We start from the raw sequence: 25,851 nt of genomic DNA, 5'->3' as shown, positions 1-25,851 counted from the left end.
GTGTTTGGCAAACAACACACAATCCACTTCCTGCTTCAACTAACGTTGACGCAGAATGGACACTGGTAAATGTGTCAGAGGAAAATCTTGCATGAGATATAAAGTGACACAAAAACTTGGAGTTACCTAAAATCAGATGCAATAACTAAAAGTAAGGGTGAGTCGATAAAATGGCAAGAAACTGGACCTGAACTTGAACCTCTGGACCGGAAGTGGGTCAGAGGTCACCATCCAGGAGTTGGTGGACAGTGCCAGAGAAAGTTCAAAGACAACGCCAGAGGCCATCTTTGAACGTTAAACCCTCGGCTATTACGTGAATTAAGTTTGTGAAGTGGTGAAAACAACTGAACAGATTTGAGGTCATTCAGAAACAGTGTCTGTCAAAGAGCGCCACCTCTGTTTACTCCTCTGATACAACAGTCCTGCATTAAATCATACCCTCATGCAGGTTACAATCAAGATCTTTCACTGAAGTAGCAATATTTTACAGAGAAGAAACACATTAGTGACAAGATATAGTCATGGTGCAGAATGGCACAGTTTAGAATAATGTATTCTGAATTCATTGGATTGTAATCACTGATAGTTAAATGTGTACGGTACATCACTTTAATTTCGCCGCCGGTAAAGGTGAAGCTAATATTGACTGTTTTCCTGCAGTGGCTTCTCTTTGCCCCTGGCGATCAATGAAGTCAGTAACGCTGTATAATACAGCCTGGGATTTACAGTTTGGATCGTGGACACTTATCTTTAATTATACATTAAGAAGGTTGTGAACACCATTTCCCCCAAAACGTCTGTACCTGATAAAAATAAAAATAAATAATTTCCTTTAAAATGCTCAATTGTTTCGCCTGTTGCCCATACTAATAGTATATGAGTATTCTGGTGGTTATTTGGTTATACTTTGTATCATTGGTCTGAATAGTAAAAAAATGTAAGTAAAAAGTACAACAGTTCCTTCTGATGTAGTGGTGTAGACACTTAAATTGTCATAAAATAGAATTACTCAAGTAAAATGAAAATTGCACTTTGCTATTGTTGCTACATAATTACTTTACATCACAGGCTATAATTAAAATCAGACGGATATGAGCCTTTTACAGACATATCAGTATCACAGTTTGCTGATATGCGACAATATGAAAACTTTTATTTTACAGAATAAACAATGCAGATAAGATGTGCATTTATCTTTAAATTCAACACAAAAATAAAATAATTTCCCTAATTTTAAGTTCTATATATTTGGTTGTATGAGTTTTCTCGTTTTTATAATAAAGTTTATGGATATACTGTTAAACCCTCAAATACATTGTATCATAATGGCTGATAACAACATCTTAACATGGCCATCAATATATATCGGCTGAAATATCGGTATTGGGAATATTTGAGTCCCTAAAATCGGCAAAAATATAAACCGGGGTTTGGTTATAACGTTTAATTTAGTTTTTATTGTTCTGTCCAACCATTATTTATGAGGCTTTGGGCAAAAACCTCTGAATATGTGAAGCCAGCACAAACTACAGCCTCTAAACTGACCAGTGGACAGTGGACACCTCTCTGCAAAAACCCACAACAACAGCTGAACACGGAGCTAGCGTTAAAACGTGTCAGCTCACTGTTCCTAATAAAGTGACACCTGAGGGTAGATCCAAAATGGCGGGTTATTCAAACCGCCGCTCAGTCGTTGGCGTTGCTAGGTTACCACCGCACCGGCTCGTGAAGCTCACCTGCGCGACCACCTGGCTCCAGGTTGGGTTTGTGGGTCAATGTAGTTTCCTCACGTCGTTGTAATGTGAGTGTGTCCGGCGGTAGCTCCTCACGTCGGCTCTCCACTCACCTCCACTTCCAGCGGGGAGTGGCACCTGTCCTGACCGGCCGTGGACAGCGTGAGACCCCGGAAACCCGTCCCTACGGCCCCCGCCGACCTGGAGCTACTGCTGCTAACCAGCTAAGTGTTAGCCGCCACTGCTCAGATGCTGTGAGTTGATGTTTGCTCTTAATGTCCCAGTCACATTAATTTAGCTGCTGTTTGTGTGTTTGCTTTGCCTGTCAACTGGTTTCCTGTTGTGGCTGACAGTATTTTCCAGTTGGGTTGTTGTTGACATGTTTACCTTGACAGTTCAGTGTTTTGAACTGTAGTGGCCTGACGTGTTCTTGGCCTGGGCACTTTGCTGTGTTCCTGTCGATTCCCTGTTTGCTCCTGGAGAGAGAGGGTAATAATACATCATCTTCTCCCTGTTGTACTGGACTCGTGTGTGTCTCATGTACAAACGTCACCGGAAATGTTTCCAGGGGACCCAAGAGAAGTGATGAACCTTGGCTGTAGTTCAATGTTTTGTGAAGTTATTGAAGTCTGCTACTCGTCAGTGGTGATGGAACTTCACAAAGCATAGAACTACAGCAAGGTTCATCACTTTTTTTTGGGTCCCCTGGAAACAGTTCTAGTGTCGTTATCGTTTGCAGTGCGTTGAGCTCTCTCGGCCACCGTAGAAATTGATCGTTATGACATTTTTCGTGCTGTTACTAGGCTGATGTTATCCTGTGTGTTCTCATCCAGCTATTGTGATTCTCTGAAAGCAGCTTGAGGATTGATTTGTTGGTTTTGGATGATGTTATAAAATCGTATACTCTTATTTTGAAGTAAAGGCTATTGAGCATAATGTTGAAACTGTGATTGGCTTATATCAGGGGCAAAACATGCGGGAGTATTGGGAAACCTCTCAGCGTGCAATGAAACTTTGATGTTAGGACATGTCTTACACCACAAGGTCATTAAATCTTTCTGAAAGCAAATTTTTATTGCATCAACTATCTTCAGACATGTCAAGTCTGCAGTCAATCTTTAAATATACGTCTTAGTGTTCTCAATACAAATTCCTGTTTAATGTCAAATGGCTCAATTAATCTTTTAATTTGTAGTCGTTTAAGTTTGTCTTTATTCTCAGACTCTCAAACCACAGTTGGTTCTTTTTAATGATTTTAATTATATTTTCTCTTCACAATGAAAATTTAATTATGATGCCGATTGATCATGGTTATTCTCTAGTAATATTCAGGCTAGTCTCAACTAAAATCATAACTATTTTAACATGCTTCCACTATAAATCAGAGAAATTAATGATTTGTATCTGAAAATTTGACGTATAATGTATATTCCTAAAACGTTTTGGTCCTGATCAAGCTGCTGCACTTTTGCACTTTTGTGTTCAAGGACTTGTTTTATTCTTATTTTGGATTTTATCCGCATAATGACAAACCAGGCCCTGATCAGTCAAAGATGTTTCACTCTGTTGTGGAGGCCCAGCAGTGCATCTGTATCACCACAATCTGAGGCAAAGTGCTCTGAAAAGCCCTCATAACCAGAGGGTTAGAATATTAGGTTAAGATAAGTAAAAAATATGAACATGGTTTAAAATGAAAAAACAATGAGATGTGTTTTAAACCATCTGTTTTATTATCGGGTTTGATACGTTTACAGAGATTTAATGAACTCAACAGAGCTGCATGAAATTAACTCTGTGATGGACCCCTTATAAAATATGAAATAAAAAAGGTTTAGCAAAACTAAATCCTCAATGAACATTTTTTTTACATTCTGCTTCATGGGTTCATGTACTGTAGAAGCAACCATTCAATTCGAGGCGGAACAAATAAGAAGCATATTTGTAAATGTCTTCGTATTGTGTTTAAAAGCATCTTGAATGTAAATTGGTTTTAACTCACTAGAATGTGACACACACCACGAAACCTCAACAGAAATAGAAAATTTGTGTGGGTGGCAGCTTGGGGCAATATGGAGGGTAACTCCGAGCACATAGGACAGAGCAGTCAAGAGTAATCAAGTAAATCAAGTTCGGCCGAGATGTTTCACCCAATGTCAGGAGGAGACCTCAGCATCTACAATTCTCTGTACATCTTGTTAGTGAGAGTTAAAGAATTTACCTTTTACTTTTGAGACTTTTCGATTAGATGCTGGAATCAGTCATTTCAGTTCTTGCACTCAGCTGCTTCCCGAATTAGGTCCGAACTGAACCTATATCAGTGTTTTCTTTTTGGATCCATCTTTACGCTGCTGGAATTAGGGAAAAGAGACTGAACTCTCCCCTCTTGTACTATTCACAGCCTTGGAATTTTGGAAGCTTTGAGTCCACGAGCTGTAACATGTTCTCTGACATTTCTACGAATGGCAGAGTCCTTTAAAAGTAACTCTTCGTTTGATGATAAGTTATTTTAATTTGTGGTCATGTAGATTTTTCTGGCAATTGTAAAATGCATGATATTCCCTCAGCCTTGTATTTCCTTTATTATGTTAACCTCTTGTTTACTTACTAAACTGACAGTAACGTTAAGCTACTGTGCCTTAGCTGGTAGTAATGGCCACAAAGTGTAGGAGTCTTTTGTCGTTGGTGTTTTGGTTGTAAAACTGTGTGTTCTCATGACATAATTCTAACGTACCGGATACACAGTATGCTTGATGTTCACAAAATGCTCTTGGGAATGCTGTGAACACCAGTTTTGAAGTTGGTATGTTTTGTTCATCATCATGGCGTACTGCTCAAAATATAACACCCATGAGTCTTGTCCACTGTTATTGGGGGAAAAAGCAGGTCAGAGGTGTCAATCAAAGTGAATTCAAAAGTGTTTGCTGTTGCAGTTGAGAACAAAAGTTCCTCCATAATTCACCCAGAATCTAAAATTGAATTAAACTAAAGCTCTGTGCTTATAAAGTTGTTCGTCTTTTGGTAAAACAATAATTATGTTTTGTGAAAATATGCATTTTCACATCACTTTGGACCATTATCATTATGACATTTATAAAAGCACAATATAGGCTTAATACATAATACAGTGCTTAATACATACATACAGTGCTCACTGATGAGGTGATAGCAAGAAACAACCCATAATACAACACGACGACTGTAATTAGAATATCACTCTCTTCATTCAAAAGGATATATTTTGCAATAATATATCAGATAATTGTTGAGTCCTAAAATATAATAATATCTTCATCTAATTGTTCTTAGGGCAAATACGTTGTCCTGTCTCCAGAGTGGTAGAGGACTCTCGATGTAGTCCCCCCCCCTGTTCATTCAGCTTAGGTTCCACGCAAAAATGCTCTGGCACTGTGCCTCAGACTTATAATGGTCGGGAAAACCCTGCCTTAATGGAAGCTGAACCTCTTTGTGCCTTTTGCAGTCTTTCAATTATTCTTGATTTACAACCTGGAAGAGTAAACTGATTGGACGAAGGAGGAGGTTGACCTCACGAAATGTACATGAGCTGTCTTTAGATTATTTCAATGCTGTTTTTCCTTTAATGGATGCTGTGTGTAACCATGCGGCTGAATCATTAGAGTAGGTGTGCGGTGCTATGATGGTGGACTTTAACATATATGCCCTTGTATGGACATTCCTTTTGATTAGGAGTTTAAATGGCTCTTACTGACGATACACCTACATCTTTAACACATTATGCAACACCATTTAAATAAATACTCCTTGCAGAGACTGCTTCCTGTTGAGAGGCCCTAACAACCATTCAGGCGATTGATTTAAAGTGTTTGCGGCAGCGCCAGGAGAACTAATAGCAAATGGCACTTTATTTAACTTGAGATATTTTGCAGTCAGTTCAAATACTTCTATCATTAAAATGTAACTGGAAAAGGCAGAAAAGATAAGGAGCTTGTTGCAAATTGTTTGCAGACCACATTCCATTCAGCCATGTCAACAGTGTTTAATCTATTATGATGCTGATGAAGCTTCCTGCATGTATTTGATCAACTGCACGACAAAAGCTCATCGTAGTTTTTTATCAATACCAGTAGAGATTATAAACCTATTTGCTGGCAGTTTCTGTAGCTGAAGAAGCAGTGATTGAGAAAATGTCCAACATGCTGACTAATGATTGTCTGGTATGCTAACCAACCCCATACAAGCTGCTTTTCTCTCTCCCGACATTTCCTCTTTTATAGCCTTCATGTCTCCCACCGATCTCTCCATATGGTTCTCATATGGTTTATGTGAGTACCTGCACATGTTCTGTTACTCAGCCCGTCAAATATTTCACACCTCTCCATCTCCATCAATTTCCAGTAAGAGATAAACAGAAGCTTAAAGGAGAGAAAGTTACTGACACCCCCTGATCAACAATGTTTAAATCTGTAGTCACACAGAGGCCTGTACATTTTACAAGACATCAATGTGACACGTCTGAAGGTGTGTAATGTTACTGCACACTGGTTTATGAATATTGTTTAAATATGGAAGCCTCATGGCGTAAGCTTTACTTTTCATTTTAATGACAAGGCATGATGCTCTTCAATTATAACCATGTTGACAGAATTATAACCATACACTTCCTTCATGGTTTGGCATCCTGACAATTTCTGATTGAGTGTGAAAGCTTCACTTTCTCCTGGAATATGAGCATGTGGGTGAATTTGTGTCTTTTTATGAGGTGTAATAGGGTACCATTTTCCTTTTATGAGCCAAATATCCTGGAGATTTGAATCAAATTTGAGGGAGCTAATGATGAGAAGGACGGAAATATCCGACTTCACCAACCGTCTTTAGTGCTGCGTGTAGTTATTAAATGTTTATGAATCTCTTAAAAGAATTCAAAAGTTAACATACACACATTCTTGTCCATAATAACAGAGAATGTACAGTTTATCTCCAGTGTGTTCCAACACCAACAGGAACATGCAGAAAGCTATTATGAGTACTTATGTATGACTGCAGGTAATAGACAAACAAACATCATGGGTGGTACTGGGAGTATTAATGACTCCGCTCTGCACCACGTAGTTATTGGTGTTTCGTATATCGATGCCAGGGTAATGAGAACGAATGGCAGTAATCTCCTTATAAAAAATCCAGCACGTTCTCGGACAGCTGCTGAACATGATGCTTCAATCAAGTACTCGCAGACTCACAGATGAGGATGTTTAAGGTTCACACCATCATCTGGTGCAGTCATTGAAACCTTATGTATGAATGTGCAAGTTGAATACAGTTGTAGAAAGCATCATCAAGCATAAGATCTTAAATGTTGTACATCTGGTTTGTTTAATCGTAATGTTTGTATATATTGGTATTATTCTAACATACAGTACATGTTGGTCAGTACACTAGTTCCATCCAGACTAAAATATTAGTAAATTCTGTATGCAACGGTTCCCTCAAGGTTGAATCTGGTAGAGCCTGACTGATTTATTGGTTTGCAAATAATTATTGGCCGATATGAGCCTTTCATGGACAAAATAGTATCTGCGTTTATTTATGCTGGTGTGCGGCAGTATGAAGACTTTTATTTTACAGAATAAACAATTCAGAAATGATGTCCATTTGCATTTTATGTTATGTTATTTTCTCAATCAATCAGTTGTTTGAAATGTTACACATCAGAAAATATTAAAGAATAAACATCCTATCCTAACATCCTCTCTTCCCAATCAACCAATATTGCTTGGGGAAAAAAAAGAAAACTGACTGAAATAATATTGTTGCTGATTAATTTTCTTTCTTACTTTCTTTCTTATTCACTGAATCATTGTCGCTCTAGCTCTCTTAAGTGTGACACCCTGAAATGCACGAGGGAGCACTGCCCCACTGCATCGTCTGCAGTGTGTGCAACAGACATGAAGTGTAGAGTTAGTTAGATGTCTTAATTTAGAGAGATGGTTAGCACCGATGCCTCACAGCAAGTTTCTGTGTTCAAACCTGATGGCCAGCTGGGGTCTCTCTGTGTGCAGTTTGCATGTTCTCACCAGTTATTTGTGGGTTTTCTCCAGGTCCTCTGGCTTCCTCTCACAGTAAAAAGACCTGCAGCTTAGGTAATTGGAGACCAAATTGGTCATAGGTGTGAGTAGTCATTCCTCTATACCTCCCCTTTTTGCAAGGATGGATATCCCTAATGAGTTTACACATGTTGATGTGGTGTATCCTAATGAGTTGACAGGCATTGATGTGTTAGTACACAATAGGCTACTTGTGTGTGTTGCTTTTCTAATCCTGTTGTGATGTGTTTGATATTTATGAGGTGTGTGTATTTCCTATTTAGTGGATGTCATAATATTACTTTTATCATAGTGGTTCAATATTAGCACTGTCACAACAAGAGGATTCTGGGTTTGGATGTGTTTGTCTCCCTGCGTCTCGGCATGTTTCCTCTGGCTCCGAGCCACTGTATGCCAAGATGTAAGATGTTCAGCTCATTTGAAAACTCCAAATTAATTCTTTATTCTCATCCTCTCCGCAGTGAGTTTAAATGTCAGCATACATCGAAATCTCTGCCTCTGTTATTCTGAGCTGTATCCTGTAGCTTGTATCCAGAACTTCTATCTTAATAGGTCAAGAGTTGCCAAAAGGTCATAATAATAGTTGTGTCTTTGTGTGCAACTCAATTGCACACAGACTTCATTGTCTTTGGGGACATGAGTATGTTTCTAGTGGTGCACGGGGTTATTAACTCAGATATGCAAGTGTCATTTCACCTTATTTTTGTAGCTCTACAGTGAAAATGTCACTCATAGACCATAAAGGCATAATAAGGCCAATATAAAGATGACATCAGCATTCTAAACAGGTGTGACCTGTCTTACATTTCTCTACAGCAGAGCATGTCTGACCATAATCGCCAAAGTCCACCACACAGATGATAACCGTACAGTACACTGTAATGACTAAAAACTGTATGGATTTCGTTTTTTGACTGGATCAGTCAATTTTATTTTTTAAAGTCTTCATCCCAGACATGCAAAGGTATCTGTAAATGCTGAAAGATGCGCGGTGCTTCAGAATTCAAATTAATTTCACAGCAGCAAAGCGGCCTCTCTATGCAATGGAGCCATCACCAGAACAGCAGGGGTATTGAACAGACATTCACTCTAATTATAAATCAACCTCTTGCTGCTCAGCCTGCTCAGATCTCTCTCTCTCTCTGTCTCTCGCTCGCTCGCCCACATCTACCCGCAGCCAAATAGGCTTTGGTTCATCCAAGGTAAATCTGCACTGGATAAACAATCACCCTCATAGGGGATACATTTTAGACCAATATTCTAAAAAGTCTTTCGGACTGAACAATTGTCATCCTGTCAAAGATGGATATGTTATCAAATATTTAATATATCTAACCTTTGAGGTAAAATACAGCTGGCTACAGCTATTACTAAAGATATAAGATAAGGCTGTAATGCTCATAAAACACCAGAAAGCCAAATATACACAGCTGGCGAGACAGTTTGCCATCCCTACATACTTAAATGACATAGTTACTACTTACTTTAAAGAGCATGTAAGTCTCCAACTTTCATGTATTTCAAGTTGTACTCATTTAACCTTAGCAGGAAGTACTTTAAAGTGCGGTTCTGTTTATGTTATTCAGGAGAAATGTTTGAACGCCCAATTTATGTGGTATTCAGAACTCACTCTGTCAATTTAATATACTATTCTAGTGTCTAAGTTCAAGGTACTGGAATTTAAATATTCATTTTAGTTTCCTGAACCCTTTTGTTGCTTACCTAACATCTTTGACCAGTTGGTGATGCTGGATACATTTTGAGGGCTTGATCCTTTAGAGATTTTCTATGTCTGCACCAAATTTCACAGCTATCCATCTAATAATAAAAGTATTTCCGTCTGGACCAGATTGTTGGACCAAATAAGCCAGTGGCTGGCATTTGTTAGACTGCTGCTAGCTTTCTAAAAATGTGCACAAAACATTGTGTGTCATAGAACAATCCCTGCTGGTATGACTATTAATCTATTGATTACATTTATTATAGTATGTATTTGCAGAGCTTTACTACTGACTCATCTCCTGCAGCTGTGACAGTATTAACAGGGCACTATGTCACGTCCCCAAGTGATTCTACTAATGCACTGTGGCGGCGTGTCCTCAGACCTGAAGGCACAGATCCGTGACCAGGTCACTATCCTCACTACCTCTGTGATCATGCCCATTTGGCCGATGCCAAAAGTCTGATGAGATTTGCATCTCTAGTGAATCTGCCCACAATTACAACAAACATCTGTTGTGTAATGTGGCACCCCGTTCTAATTCTGAATAACAAACAGACATTAGTTAGCTTTTGTTTTTATGATGGGCAATGTTCTAGATCTGGAATAATGGCAACAATAGTTCAGCTATTGATGACAAACAGTTGGATTGTAGATTGAAAAATAGATGCAGAAATAGTTTTTAGGCCCCAGAATCTTGGTCATTTTTGGTTGTGCCAGACAAAGAAAAACCAACATGAAATGTGGCAATACCTTTGGTCATGGCTTCAAAATGGTAGCTCTACTTCACTCTGTGAGAGGTTTGAAGAATCCATTGTCAAGTTACCCTGTATAAAAATTCCGACAGTGTTAGACATGTGTAGGCCAGTAACCAACCAATTGGAATGTAGCATGAAAAGATGTACTGAATGAATGACGCCTTGTTTGCATAGCCACCAGGTCTAGCGCCTTTTCCCATTATTGCAAGGATTCCATTCTTGATTAGCTTCATTGTTTACCACTGCAGCTGCGCAAAATCGATGACACATGCTGATGATGTTTTCTTCTTGCATAATGTCTTTTCCTACGATTCATTTAGTCTACAGACATCAAATGTATTCTCATACCCAAGTTTATTAAATCCTTTATGGCTTGCAATAAACTTACGAGATTTCTGACAGTGTGTCAGGCACCTTAAATCCACATGACCCTTCGAACCATGCTCCTATAAACAAGCTTGGCTACACAACAAAGCCAAAACCAAAGCACTCAGGATGACATGGTGTGGTTTCCCATCAGGTAATGACACCAGCGGTTACCGATTACACTGGACATTTTACAAGAAAAGAAGAAAAGGTCAATATCTGTAGAGCCCTTACTTTAATCTGTAACGTTAGATTTTGCTGCGGGCACCTTTATACTTGTGGTGCACTCGAAGGTTCCTTTGCATGTTCGAAGTGTTACTTTTGAATGCTGCCACCTTTATCACACAAAATTCACAGATTGGCTCACTATGTTCCCAGTTTGGCATTTTGGTTGAATCTGAAATGTTGCCAAATATTGTCCACCAAAGCACCAATACCAAACCAACCACCCTCAATGGTGGATGTGTGTAATATGCCTTGTAATGGGTACAGGAAATCCTAAAGGAAATATGTGCTTCCACCGCGTGCATTTGCCGTAAAACCTCCCCTTCATCAAATCACACCCTGAGGTGAAATGAGTCCAGAGGGGTGTGGGGGGCCCTGCATTGTCATAGCTGAGCTTAGGAAGGGTTTAAACACTACTACTTAGCGGCTCTTAACCCCACTGACCCCTTTGGAACTAATACAGATCCTGTTGTGCTAGAGAATTACATTAAGCTGTAAGCCCTTTGAACTCAGGCCCCAGTGAGCACATGGTACGGAGCATTTACGGTAGATTTTTCGGCTCTCAGCTCCCTAACTTGGTAGTTGAGCTACCAGTCCATAAATCACACCCCGATGCCATATGTGCTGCTGGGACTTGGTTGGGATTAATTGGGGACGATGCGCCAGACATTATCATTGTGTTTTTAATGTATTGATTTTGATTAAGCTTTTCGGGTCAACATTTATTGCCAGTAATCAATCAATGAAATTCTAACTCCAGAGGAAACAAATTAGACGAGAGTAAAATAATTTGTGCTCATCATTCACTGTGTGTGGTGTTGCCTCATTGTCTTGTCTAAACAATCAACTTCAGTTGCATGATGTCATTCCACAAACCGAGTGAAGCCAGTGCCTCTGCAGGTTTTTTTTCTTTTTAATTTGTTTGGATTTTCTTTTCCCTTGTTTGGCTTGTTTCAAAAATGATCTGGAGCTCATGTTGGTTTGTAGGGGAAAAAACCCAACCTGATATTGGATAAGTTTCAAACTATCAAACGCAACAGTTTATTTTACTCTGAAACGTGACACATTTATATCATTTTTCACAGCTTTTGGATTTCCTACAAATTCAGTATTTTGCTATTCCCCTTAGAAATTTAAAAGATCACTGTTACTTCAAATGCCTTAATGCCTTCTTGGCTTGAGTTTGACTGGTAGTAAAAGGGAAAAATTACAGAGCCATTTGACAGCTCTCATCTGAAGGTACATTTGTCCCACAACTATAAACAGACTTGGCTCCGATAATTTTTCAAACAATATGATTCTTATTTGCAATAAAGTTGAGGAATGTAGGACATCAACCGGCCAATGTTGGTACAACCACATACATTTTCACCTCATGGATCCCGAGATTAACTGGTCTCCCTCCTTTCAAAAATGTTGTGCTTCATTTAAACATTCGCTGTGCATGTTCATAGTTTGCTATTGAAAATTGGTTCTGGTGCTACAGGGGAAATGTTTCTTTGTAGTTACTTTGAATCAGTAAAGACATGTAAGTATAAGCATGATTATGTGAAATCACAACTAGTTAAACTTGAAGCCTCCAGTGCACAAACACTGAGAGTGGACCTTTCAGTATAGAGGTGATCTTGTGTCTTGTAGTTTAGCGTTTGAACTTAAAATATTTGCATATAACTTTTTAAAATGGGCAGAATGAGTAAATGTAAATTGACAAATTTTAGGTAATTAGGTAAATTTAAGTATATTTGTATATGTACTGTAATACATACAAATGGGCTGATAGGGAATCTTAAACCACCACATACTCAATGTATTAATTTACTCACACACTGGTGTAATTAATCTGTTAGTGGCTAGGAATAGAAATGGATACCTCACTAAAGATTAATGGGACCATAAAGAATAAGTAAAGTAAATTCCAGAGTTCAAGTGAAATATAGATCTCTAGCCTTGTTTCCTCAGGCAAGTCATTCCACCGCTCATAAGGGACTATAACGGGTCATAAATATACCAAGGTGCTATAGGCTACAGTAGTAACTGTGATCAATAAGATCTTGCACTCCCATACTGGAGCCAATTTAAGGAGCTGACTATCAATAGATGATAATCAGCATTTTATTTATTTGGTGAATCTCTATAGATTATTCAATCTCAACTCTAATTTTACCCATGAGCCTGTGGACATTGACAAGTAGGCAGAGACTTGAAATCAAATAGATTGTTACTGACAGAGCTGCGTTCTCGATGTTTTCTGCCTGTCCTCCTGCATCCAAGTGGAGAAAAAGAAACGTGTGGTTGATAGAAATTTAAATACCGTCACTGGAATAGAAAAATACCACAATTCCGCTCCTTTTTTGTCCGTGTTAATCCTGCACCCAGAAAGCGAATGACTGACGAGCATGTTACATGAACCGACATCCGCTTTCAGTGACATAACTAATTGCTTTTCAGAAAAGAAATGTCAATTTAATGAATAACATGTTGCCAATTTTCATTTTGGCATGAAAATAAAAGGGCTTTCATATTTTATTTCAATAAGGTTATATTTTTTAAAAGCGTTGAATGGTAAGAGCTGAATCAGTTGTCAGATAGTCGCACACCATGAAAATTAAGAAGGATTAATGTAAATTGAAAAGGCCCAAAGCAAAGGAAGTAAAAAGTTTAGACTGAGCTGTAACATACCTCTTCAGAGGAGACTTGGCTGTGAAACAGACGTTGTATTATACCAGACCCAGTGTTACTTCAGCTGAACTTTCGTGAGTCATTGTGTTGTCAACCATTCTTTGATTCTTCCAGTAAAAGAATCTTGACTGGTCCCAAGCCTCTACTGGAAATGCATCACTTCTTCTACATTGTAAGCTGAGACATGGCTGATGCAATAGCAAATCACAAAAGCATGCCCATTTTCACGAAAAAAAAAACTCGTCTTCTTGCAAATCCAGACAATTTCCTCTAGACAGTTAAAACGATTAGTCATGAGTTAGCCTTGTATGTGAATTTTACTGTAAGTGCTTCACAAAGCCAGACGAAGGAGACCTATGACACACAAGTGAACTCTTAATATGAAAGAAAGATGTCCATTCAGCTTTTTTACTAACAAACGGTTAATGTCTCTGTACATTTTTTTTATCAAGTAGGTCAGTGTATTCTTGGCTCACACCGGCTGTTGCAAATTGATTAGCATCGTTCTTTGTTTGTTCTTCCTCTCATTTGACAGCATCTAACTCCTTCTGGAGAGCCATCAAAACACATTCACACAAGTGATTCTGCAGCGGCGACCATTCGACACTGTTGTCGTTTTCTAAACTCACCTCACAAATGAAAACCTGAACATTTTTTTGGGCGAAAGGCTAATGTGGAAATCAACCGTGGACTCTCATTCACTCAGGCTCCGCTGGGCTGACATTCAAAAGTTCTTTTTTGGCAAACGAAAGCTGTTTTAGGTTAACATCCCCCCCGCGCACACACACACACACGCACCCCCTGGGGGATTCTTGGAGGGGTCCATACTGTAGGCTATAGAAAGAGGGCCTCACTGCATACTTTATGGAAACCTCAGGGAACAGCTCATGGTAAATGTAAAGGACATGACAGAGGACATTGGCTGGAGCAAAGATGGAAAACTTTTCCGTCAATTTGTATTAAATTTCAACATTTGGGAGGATGAGACACATCTAATGAACAAAATATGAACAAACACAATCAGTAGGAGGAGAGCGGGGTCCAACATAAGCAACTTAACAAATATGCCGGGCCTCACACATGCAGAGCACGTAGGTACCCTCCACATACATTCTGCTTCTCATTATGCTCCCTTACATGCTTCTCACTATGTCCAGGCCATCCTTCCCCCATTCCTATAGCCTTTTAGCCATTTATGTGTCAACAGAATTACCACGGAGAAGCGTCTCTGTCTCCGATGAACGTATACTCCCTCTGTAGCCCTTTCTTCTGCTCTGATTTGTATGGATCTATATGTGATCCTTGGAGAGCCCTGAAGGTCTCCCTTGTGGCGCTTACCTATTAATTGTGAGTCTTAACTAAATTACAGGACAGAATTGTTAGCAAGTTCTTAAGCTGTAGTTTTTGTCTTTTTTTTTTTTTTATCAAGCAAATTTTCTTTCATATTAAAAATGGGAGACATTTTGTGCGGTTAAAATTCACCCTCCTCTCCTGTCTGCTGCGTCCTAAAAAAACTGTGGCTAATCTCAAGGCAGCGAGTGCACGAGTCTGTCCTCGGCTGAACTTTGGGTGGATGAAATGGCAAATACACAGCTGAGTCCTGCTGCTGCGTAGCCTCCCTCTCTCTCCGTCTCCTTCTCTCCCCCTGTATCTCTCTACTCAGCATTAGCTTGCTCTGCTCCGTTGCCTCCCGCGTGCTCACAGCATGTCAACAAGTAAGATCTGAGATGCGACTGAGTCAAGTTGGACTCGTATCAGGTCTAAATATGTGAGAGAAATGTCATTTGGAATTCACGGAGGAGGAAGGAGAGAGGCCGGGCTGCAGACAGGGACACGGCTAATCAAGAGACACACATGCATGCAGATGCATACACACACAAACACTGACGCACACCCATGTTGTATAAACAGTAGGCAGTCGCAAGTTATCCGGTCATCTCACTCCTAATGAAAAGTGCACTGATGACATGGATGTAAAAAAGGGGCTTTATTTCCGTGGCAACCGGTGCAACAGAAGGAGCAGGAAAACCAAAAATACTGCATTGCGTCATAGCGTTAAATCCCAGTGACTTGTGTTTGCATGGCCACAGCCGTCTTCACAATGCTCCTGAAGGAAGTGCAAAACCAGGATGCTGATGATACCAGTGCTCCCCAAAAGTAATTTTGTCTGCAGCTTCATAAGGCTCCAGCAAAGTCATAATAATCTGTTCAACACCCTTTCAGTGCAAAAGGCCATAGGCACCAGAAGTGTAACCTGGCAACATGCAATTAGCTGGGTCACGTGATGTAATTAGCTCAAGATGGAAAGTAACCATGAGATTGTGGCTGTGGGTACATTTGTTAGCCCCCAGATATTCGTTGATCAAGACATTGAGGGGTACGGCCAGGTTGACAATATAATAAACTAAATGGCAGGTGATTAAAATGTCTTATTCACATAATTACATCATGGAAACCATGAATTGACGTTTAGTGTATGTTGTTTGGATAGACAGATAGTCCAAATGAAAAGAGTTTATATAATCAGCAGTGTTGAACACACAGTTGTGATGACTAATATTGTTAAACACAACGTCAAACACTCATCAGGACTTCACAGTACCTTTTATCTGATTGTTGCAAACAGGATGAATCACTACAATAAGGCAAACACTCTAAACGGTGGAATATACTGTTAGTGAAATATTACGTTGAAGTGCCTTTCTGTTTTTTCCCCTTTTCTTCGCCATTTGTTTGTGGACACTATGCAAAGCACAAGAATGGCTGACACTGCCAATAACAATAAACATGGGCCGTGTCCAAAAAATACTTCCTTGGTCCCTCATTCAAGACATTTAAAAGAGCTCTTGTGGTTAAATATTACTCTGTGTCACTTCTGTAAGGTATCTGAATTAGGCAGCTAACATTATTGATTTGTCCTGAATCGCCTGCTTGTAGTTATAGTGACTTAGAACGGGGCTCAGCAGAACGCATATCTCTGCCAAGGCTGAGCAATCCTACACATTGTCTTTTTCTTATAGAAGAAATATAAAAGAACAAAAAGGAAGTGGGCTGAAAACCTAAATGAGTTATATGTCCTTAAAAAATATCTAAAGGGGGAAAAATTTCCTTGATCCTTCCCTTGATCTACATCTGCACCAAAATGTAATGACTTCTTCACGGATCCAGGCCCAATCCATCAAGGATGTTTGATCAAGATTAGTTTTTCCATTTTTGCGTAATGAACCAACACTTAGACATGCTTGAAAATATAACCAAGTACATGGCATACATGCATCATTTCCTATGCATCTGAACTTGTTAAGAATGTTGTGTTATTTATAAACGAGTGCTGCAACCTCAGAATTTGCCAAATATTGGAGCCATAATGAGCCATCTCACATTTGGTTGCCAATCCACTGAAGAGCGACTCGACACTGCCACCCATCAAACAGGTTCTCTGGCAGCCTCGGCGACCCCAGGAGGTGATTGGACATTTTATTGTATAGCTTGTATTTGCATGTATTTGCTTTCCATGAGAGGGAAGGAGGTTGACTCTCGCATGAGGCAACAGAAGTGATGAAAAATAATTTGGTGCCACAGCAGTGTTTGTACCTGCAGCTCCTTCAAGAAATGCAAAGTCTGAGGGGATTAAAAAAGCCTCAAAATGAGAGACTGTAAGACCTATCTACTTGCTTTGTTACAAATCTGAGCAACACATTGAATGGATTGCATTAAATTACACCTGGCAGACTCTGGGTGAGATCTTGTCAGTGTGAGCCAGACTACCTCTGGAGGTCTGGCAGGCCTGATCACACTCGGATCACACTTTGAATCTGTCTTCAAACAGCACTTTAATACCAGGTGTAACTGTGGTTTTTATTTTTATTTTCCTTTCTTCTTCTCATCCATCGTTTGATTTACCATGTCAGGGTTAGTTTGTGGCAAGACCATATGTGGCTTACTCTTTGGTTTGTCTTGTCTTTTGAAAACCAGATTTAGTATAAAATCTGTTTTGGTTTTTATGTTTCAGAAGAAACCTACAATACATTGTCAATGTGCTTGGGGCAAAACGGAGGATACATGTTTTTTTTTCAGATGTTGAAATGTGATACATAATCAGTGCATTGACGCACAATAACAACACACAGTCCACTGTGGAAATGTACAATATGCATGAGTATGAAATGTATAATCACACACAAAGAAACTTAATACTCTTCCCACCACTGACCTAACAACTTTCTGACACAATAGACTCGTATACCGGTAAGCACATTCAAATTGTTGCCATGTTTAGCTGTGACAGAGAGCCAAGGCAAAACAGTCTGCTTAAATTCAATAAAGCTGCACCAAATTGTGCATGTTATTAGATATCAGTCCTATAAATCTTTTTTTTCCACCAAGATATCCACCAAGAGCCCAAGTCTCATGGAAATCTGCTCTATACATTTTGCATAATCCTAGTGAAAAACTACTACCTCCTTGGCAGAGGTAATCAAGTTTTGATAATTGGGTTGCTGCTTTAAACTTAATTGCCTCGATGAGTTCTGTAAAAAGCTGTTTGATCGTCGTCCCTTTACTGTGAATTCACAAGCCTCAGTTGATCAATCGTCTGCCGTTCAAACTTCTTAGTTTGCATGTTTTCTTATGCCGCTCTCTTCCTCCCAGACAACTCTAACACATTGGCTGGTACGTAGGTGGGTGTTTACTCCTTAAAAAAACCTCTCACCTCCCCCACAAACACATTAAATATGGAATCACAAATTGAAAGTGGACTCGTCTTGACTCCTTATGCAACCAGACTGTCAGGATGTGATGGTTTGAACAAAAAGTTTCTGTGTAGACTGTGTAGGAGGCAGAGGACATCGACAACCTCTTTTGCCAGACTGAAACTCATGTTTGGAGAAGTTTGTTTTCTCTCTTTTGTGAGACATACTGTGAAGGGAAGTCTTGTCAGAGAGATGCTTCATACTTTGTGCTCCTAAAATACTGTTGTTCGTTGAGTCAGTTGCATCTTTGCCATTTACAGTCGAGGCCATAGACTGCACATAAAGATGGACGACATGACAGCTTCCCAAAAGTCAAGCCAAAAATGTCTTGATTGCCCCCTAGTGATTGGCTGCAGTATAGGTCATAAACCCTGCCTCCTCCATGTTAGTGGATGAGACATGGGACATGGGGCAAAGGCAAACAGTCAAGAGACTTAATTAGATTTTGTTCTAGAGTTCGTTTTTCTGGTAAATTTGGTTAAACTGGTAATTTGATGGTATAATAACGGGATAAAACATCAGGATTGGCAGCTGAGAGCATAGACCTTGATACAGTGGAGCACCTCCGACCCTGGCTCCAAATTACATCATTGGCGCAAGATCACAACATTCGTATCCATGATATTTTGACTGAAAACACTTCAGCTGTATAACCCCCTAGAAATCCCCTTTTTATTATGACCTATGTGTGTAAATAATGTTTTCTCTCAGAAGATCAAGTCGTGTTGTGTTATTGTGCTGCAAAATCTCAAGCATCTGACTTTGATGCTCACTGTTGCCACTGTTCCAATACCAGACTACTCCCAGCAGTCACAGTTTCAACCATGTGGTCGCCTTTCACTAAAATGAAATTGAATTAAGTTGTTTTTAGATGCCTAAACTTAATCAAGCCTTAACCCTAAATGGAGGGAGACTGAAAATGCTCCAATACATAATTTTATCATTAATTGGGAAGGTTCTGACAAATTATATCGATCTAAATATTTGGACGACAAATCAGCAAATGCTTCATGGGTAATTTGGAAAATCTACCTGTTTACTTTAGGTTAGAAGAGTAGTTGAATTTAAATCATCCTCTAATGTGGAGAGAGAAAGGGATACATTTAAAATCAAAGAGAAAAAATTTACTTTTTATTTGTGTAAGGTGGGAGTGGCTTGTACTATGGTTCATAGCATATAGTGTAACAACTTCACCTTTAATCCTGATCTTTCATCATAATCCATTATGAAGTCTCAATCCTTAATGTGCTTTTCTTTACTACTTCTTCATGTGTACAATACTTCAATACTATCCATAGACCTACTTGCATAACTGTGTCCAGTGATACTATCTTCTTAAGAGCCCCTTGCTAATTTTCTTTGGATGTTGTGAGCACCATTGGCATCCTTCCCTCCTGCCCATACAAGCATCTTTTTGTAGACTCCTTGCCTGTTTTCTTCCCCAGTTATCTCTACTTTAAAAGCCTCAGCTAGACTTGGCTCCTCTTAACCTTCGTTTTACAGCTCCAAAACCCTTCTCCAAAACACCTTGCCCTTTGCCTTAATGGTAGGGTACTATAAAAACTAAGTATGTTCTCCCGGAGCTCAGTGTCTTAAACCACAGTGTTCTGTTTTGCTGTTTTATTTTATCTGTTTTAATTTTGGAAGAATCCCACCCTGGTCACTTTCATTTTGGATGAAGAGATCTGTCTAAGCTTAGCTGATTAACTTGTTCAGGGCCCCATGCTGAAATGGGGCCTGAGGGTTTTCTCCTTTTTTCCCCCCCACACTTTCTATCGCCTTTCTATCATTTTTTTTGAGTTCAAGGTTAATGTTGGTCTCATCCAGAAAACGTATTTGTGGCTCATCTCTGGACTGTAACTTTATAAATTAAAATCAGTGGTAAGGCCTCTAAATTCTTGTCTTTTTCTTGAGAGGTGGGTTGTGATGCCTTCACTGCTTCCCAGTGGAGGTAGGTGGTGATGACACTGACTGTTGTTTTTTGGGTTTCTCTTCCCACCATAACAATGTGTCTGTCGTCTACTGCTGCTGTCCCTTGTTGTAGCATCGTGTTCTTTTTCAGGATATTACCAATTGTTGTATTGGCCGTGTCCAATGTTTTTGTACTGGCTCTGATAAATTTTCCCTCTTTTCTCGGCTTCAGAATGGCTTTACTCCCATACAAAGCTCTCTGCTCTTCATGTTGGATTATCCAACAATTACAGTCCTCACAGGTGTATGCAAAGTTTACAACCAAGAGTAAACATTCAGAACAATTTTGTTTAAACGAAAAAACCTGTTAGACACTAACATCTTTACTCACTTGAAATATGACTGGATTCAAAGAAAAGGTTGTTAAAAAGCTTAAACCTTTGAACTCTTTTTTTTCTTTTTGTCTTAAACCCGAATTTCCAGGGAATTTGACTTGCTGTTCCAATAGTTCTGGAGGGGATTGCAAATGTAGCACTTTGCTCACAAAAAAAAACATTTTATGTGAACATAATCCAGGCAGGGATTACGATTGTCGTCACAACGTAATTGGGAAAACAAATTAGTTCTGTATTAACCTTAATATTGTTACACTGTAGCTTTATCTTGCGCTAGGATGCCCCTACTTCAGTTGGGTGGTCAGTGGATCACAGACACCTGATTATAAAACAGTGTCCTTAGAAAACAAGGACACCAAAGTAACAAACGCAGTGTCCTCAAAAAAAACGTGCCACGTGGTCTATCTCTCCCCTTCAGTTTCTTTTTAAGTTGTTTCTCTGTCACTCATACTTGTTCTAACTTAATCTCTCTCTCTCTCTCTCTCTCTCCCTCCCTCCCTCGTCTGAATCGGGACCTGAAATGACCAGCACACGTTCCCACTGGGGGGCTTGGACTGATTCATGTGGGAGCTGCTGCAGAGCTTCGCATTTCTTGTCTTAATATGTCCAGGCAGATGAAAGGGGGGACAGAGCAAACTGATGGCACAGACCAGTGCTGCATTTTCATTCCTTTGAAATGGGAGTATAGTGTGATGCCAGGATTCACCAGGGGGTCTTACAAAGCCAAGGCAATAATGAAGAGGAGAGTTATGGGGAGGGAGGAGGTGTGTAGTTGCAGATTGGTGAGAGAGAGGGGGAAATAAGGAAAACGAAACGAATGGGGAGGGAGATGGAGAAGAAAATGAAAGGCATCACTCGGAGCCGCAGATGACTGTAAATGAAATAAAGTGCAATAACAGTCAGTAATGTGAAAGTCCTTGTAAGTCCTGGCTTTTTATTTTTTTTAAGTCCTTTAAAAGAAATTTAAAATCGTTTGAAGTAACTCTGGAGGAAACAACCTCCCCCATCTACTTTCAGGTTAAATATATTGATTAAACGATTCAGACAATTCAAAAGCAAGTGGAGTCACAGTAAATTATCTGGGTCCATGTTGCCTTCCTAATTTCTATTTTGATGTCCCTTTAAATATAACTCTGGACACACACACACACACACACACACACACACACACACACACACACACACACACACACACACACACACACACACACAAACCTACATATCTTATTTCTTTAAAACAAATTATCTCCTGCTTGATTACGATTCCACTACAAGCGAGATCACACAGATCCCAAACTCTGAGAATAAGCTGACAATCTTAAACTAATAACATAATTAAGGAACGTGGAACAACACGCCCTCCAGTCATGTGTTCATGGCTCTGACTAAAGTGGAGAACCATCTCAGATATGTCACTGAGGACATCTACAGAAGTCTGGTTACATAATGGCACATTTCGGCAATGTTCAAATGTGACCCAAAAGTTAATAGAAATTGGGGGGCATATTTTTCATAATGACGTTCTTTTTAATAAATGCCCCCAAAAATGTATTGCAATTATAGCACACAAAAAAAACATCCATCATCTTACATTGGAAATAATATGCCCAGAGTTTATAATCTCATGAACATCACTTATGTGGAATTTGTGCTTTTCTGTTTTTTTTCATGTACTGTAGAAAATCTGATTAACATTACTTAAATTCTACGGAAGCCAATTCAGGAAAAAAAGGAATTGATTGAAGGAAATAATTAGAAAGTCTTAAAATGTAATTCGTACAGTTTCCTTGAAAGATGACAATATGTGTGTAAGTCCATAGGTCTAGAGGTTTGTTTCTATCCTTGAAACAACCTAGCTCATCTATACAGCTCACCAGCCACCATAGATTCTCAAATCATTTTGTGCAAACACAAGTAAGATAAACTAAAGTATAAACGTCTTAACAAGTTGGATCTCCTCAGTTTAGGTTATAGGTATTTAAGTGTTCCCGACTATATCAAAAACAATCTGAGGATTGCTGAGCAAAGCAATAATAATATAGGATTATGTTATTTAAAAATATAATGTATAACAATTCCTGAAGGTATAACATTGACAGAGAGGAGTGTTGCAAAGCTTTTCATTACTTGCTAACTTCACCGAGGAGGTTATGTTTTCACCCATGTCTTTTTGTTTGTTAATTTGTTATCAGGATCCATTTTTTTGACCCGAATTCGCCCCTTCTGACAATTGTGGGTCGCAGCCAGTCGCAGGCAATTAAGTGTGAGGGGTTTACAAAATAATCTTAATGCCACCAATTGAGTCGGAGCCTAACTGTTCTTGACTTGTGAATAACAAACTTATTTTATACTTGTGATAATCGGCTCCGTTAGAAACCCGCAATTGCCAAAGAGAGCAAGCTGACCAGGAAGCGTCACCAACCAATTGTTGTGTACTAACAGAACTGTGACTATAAAACAACAATAAATTTCCAACTCAGCCCCAGTTGCAAAATGTATAATAATAATAATAATAATAATCACGCAAGTTTTTCGCACTCCAGTTCAGTAATGCACCTAAAAGTTGTTTGCCAACCGCAGTAAGAAAACAGACAAGTTTCTGTGAGATCCCAAGACTCTGCGATGGTCACTGTGAAATTGTTTCCCACAAAGTGTGTGGTCTTGCGTTCTGGCCAAATCATCTAATGTGTGTGTTCTGACAATTCTATTATTAAAGATCGGTTAAATCTCTCATTATGTATGTGGTCTCTCACGTTTTTTTAAAAAATCAGTTAAGAGTTGAAAATCCTCTAGTGTGCGGCAGGCCTTCACTAATTTTGGTTGAGGAATCAGGGCCTGGGCTGGGGAGGAACCAATTACATAAAAATAAAAAAATGAAGGGGCAGATCCAGAAATAGCTTTTTTCACTTTATTTAATTATGACAAATAAAATATATGGGTTGACAGACCACTTTTTTCTTTTGTATTTCTACCATTAAAATAAGACAATCATGTGTAGGATTGTTGGGCCTTGGCGGAGATTTATGCTCTGAGTGCCATTCTTCAAAGAATCCAGATGGTTGGTGTTCAATTTGTCAAATCAAGCACAATGTGAGAAAGGAATCATTCACCCTGCTGATCCAGACATCACCAGGATCTTGGAACCCCTCATTAAAAAAACAACTATCCATGCTCATCACGTTTAACATCTTAGTAATGTTATCTCTCCGTTTGTTAACCTACTCCGCTTGCCCAAAGATCGCAGCCTTTAATGTTCTGCTTCACCTTCCTGTCCAGCATCACAAATGCTGCCAGTTGATGTTTGTCCCACTGCTTTAGCAGTGTCCCGCAGAGACAACTCAGGGCAGAAAACACATCCTATTAAACACTGTTGAGTGCACAATGACCTCATGAGGACAGCAGTGCCGAGGGATTTAGTTTTTTGGTCAGCACACAAACCTCATATTAACCTTTTGTATTCTTTTAAACACGTGGACACAAGAAACCCAACAAAATCACTCCCTCTCCCTCATGTCTAACCGGAGTACATTACATTACAATCTAGACTTCACTGTTGCTGCAGTATTCCTATAGGAACAGATTTATAGCAGAGTATCCCTCTAATATTTAAGGCTTAACATTATCTCCATTAATTTTGATGATGTCCTGTGATGCAAACAAAACTCAGTTATAAAGGCCACAGTCAGTTTTATTTATTTGTCAAAATTACAGCTCACAAACACAATAGATACAGTAAAGACAAATTTTTAACAGAAATTAGGTGTATGTGTGTTTTTGTTTTTTTTCACGCACAGTGAAGCTAGTTTGTGTATTTGGGTACATGTGTGAGTGTGTGCGCGCCACAGGTTTTCTCACTCACCCTGTCTTACCACCATCTGTCCTGGGGACTGGCATCAATGACTGTACAGACGGGCACTGACTAATAAGCTCAAACAGGCAGCAGTGAAAGAAGCCACATGAGGACATCCTCTGACATGCTCGCCATCATCATTACTCGGCGAGTGCAAATAAGGACAGCGACAATTGGAGACGCTAAGTTGTGTGAAGACTTGCCAGGAACCACACAAACCACAGACGATGTAGATGTCTGTGAAACGGACATGAAACGTTGTTTTTGTGGGGTTTTTTTGTGAATTATTTTGCAAAGTTTATCCATAATATTTAAAAATGCACTACCGGTCAAAAGAGACTCGCAGTCAAGTTTAATGATATGCATTTTTTCTAAAGAAATCAAACAACAAATCATTCCTTAATGCTCACTGTCTTTGATAAAATTTCTCCACAGACATGAATCTAAAGCACAAAAAAACCCAACATCCTAAGAAAAAAAAAAATGCAGTAATGTTAAAAAGTAACGTCGACACAAATAGATAAATTACACTGATGTAAACCACCAGAAACTAGGCCAAACCAAAATCATCCCCCTGCAGCTGAGGCATCGGCAATTAAAGACCGACAGCTATTGTCCGACCAGCGTCAAGTGTCCCAGTGAGTCCTGAGGTGTGACAGTGACTCAGCAGGAACTATAACAGGACCCTGAAACTGAAGCAGCCAAATAGAATCCAGCCATCACTCATGTAGAATTTACACCTTTGGCTTCTCTACAGTGATATGTCACGAAGTAACTTCAGATGTGGACACAGATGTTGTGCCACCATAAAGTAAGACCGATAACAATCCTACAGTTTTGACATTTGTGCTGCACAGACGGATCAGGAAGCTGATTTTTATCTTGTGCTATTCGAGCACGGAGTCTTTTGTGCAGTCGGGGTTTATTCCCCCCCAAACAGCCAGCGTGCCGGCTGTGCAGACATTAGCCGCAGCTAACTAGCCATGTGTGCACCAACTGTGTGTGTGTTTGTGCTCAGCTGAGACAGACTGATCTCAGAACTAACTCAATTTCTGTCTGTTATTTCCCTCCAGAGTCGCCTTCTTTCCTTTGCCTCTGTATGTTTATGGAATAAATTTATGAAGATCCAAGAGGAGAGCAAAGTTACGAAACCCTTTCAAATCACCGGATCTTTTAGCCTCTCTTCACACCACTTAGAGCAAATTTGCTTCTATTAGTGCCCACTTGTGACTTTCCCTGTCTGTAAACACCCCACATATTGAGCTTTGTGAAGTACAGTTTTTGTCAGAGGAATTCTTTCGACGTATTTGCAGCAATCCTTTGTGGCCATTTACTAAACAAGTTGTTTTGTTGCGTTCAAATTGTTTACAAGATGAGATGTAT

General features: G+C 39.4%; 1 long non-coding RNA gene across 1 annotated transcript; it reads left to right on the top strand.

Annotated features, from left to right (window-relative positions):
• Window positions 1–1,697: 1,697 nt before the first annotated feature.
• Window positions 1,698–21,673, top strand: LOC124852594. Its single transcript, XR_007033005.1, has 2 exons — window positions 1,698–1,987; window positions 21,147–21,673. It is a non-coding gene; the product is annotated as an uncharacterized LOC124852594 (long non-coding RNA).
• Window positions 21,674–25,851: the final 4,178 nt, after the last annotated feature.

Source organism: Hippoglossus stenolepis, chromosome 10, assembly GCF_022539355.2.
Source record: "Hippoglossus stenolepis isolate QCI-W04-F060 chromosome 10, HSTE1.2, whole genome shotgun sequence".
In the NCBI taxonomy this organism is placed as follows: domain Eukaryota; kingdom Metazoa; phylum Chordata; class Actinopteri; order Pleuronectiformes; family Pleuronectidae; genus Hippoglossus; species Hippoglossus stenolepis.
Note: the sequence above shows the minus strand (reverse complement) of the source record. Positions and strands in the feature narration are given on the sequence as shown.